Source organism: Pyxicephalus adspersus, chromosome 1 (genome assembly GCF_032062135.1).
Source record: "Pyxicephalus adspersus chromosome 1, UCB_Pads_2.0, whole genome shotgun sequence".
NCBI classification, from domain to species: Eukaryota; Metazoa; Chordata; class Amphibia; order Anura; family Pyxicephalidae; genus Pyxicephalus; species Pyxicephalus adspersus.
In genome coordinates this window covers 46,891,066-46,891,919 of record NC_092858.1, presented here as the reverse complement: position 1 = coordinate 46,891,919, position 854 = coordinate 46,891,066, and positions in this window count along the sequence as shown.

Sequence of the window (854 nt, the reverse complement as noted above, 5' to 3'; positions counted from 1 at the left end):
TTTATGTCTGCATATTCTACACAAAGAGAAACTGAATGGCCAATTGGGACTGACCCAAATATATTGCCATTGTGAAGGAGGACACTCTTTAAGCTCCACTTTGAGCTATCAATGAATAGTCGCACCTTCATTCCTTTTTTAAGTAAGTTTTTCTCACAGTCTTGATGCTAGGAGTTCTGAAGCCTTCTTCAATAGTCCCAAATCACATGCCAAATCAGTCAACTCATGCTGATCAAATCCCTTACTAACAGAGTCCTCTTCAATTTCAAACTCTTCATCACTGTTGTCACCTAGTTCATCACCATAATCATGTTCTTCAGGAGAGGGGAGTGTAATGAAAACCGGCACTGGGATTTCACCTGAATGAGCCACTGGGCATATAGCCATTGGTAGACTAGGATATTCTATGCTACATTTATTTTTCTTGTTATATCCTGAAGTTTTCACTATAGAAAAGTAACAGTCACTGAAATGATCTCCTGGCTCTCGCCTAATCATAGGTATACCAAATGGCATCTTATCACGTGTTCCTTTTGTCCACATCCGTAAACCCTCGACACACTGTTTGCACACCTTATGAGGGGCCTAGGACTTATCTCGATCACCAAGTTTAACTTTGAAATATGCCAAATAGGCATATTAGGCTTGCTCTACAAATGTGCTGATGTTTGCCCTTTGACTAGGAATGGGGAAACTGCCACAGATATACCAAAATGAATCAGGGTTGTTTAGGCACTTAGCCAGACATGATCTAAAAGGAAGGAAATACGTGTGTAAGTAGAAAAATAAATTTTGCTTATTCACTACGTAGAGCAGCGCACAACCTCTGACCACACTGTCTTGCGTGTAAATGA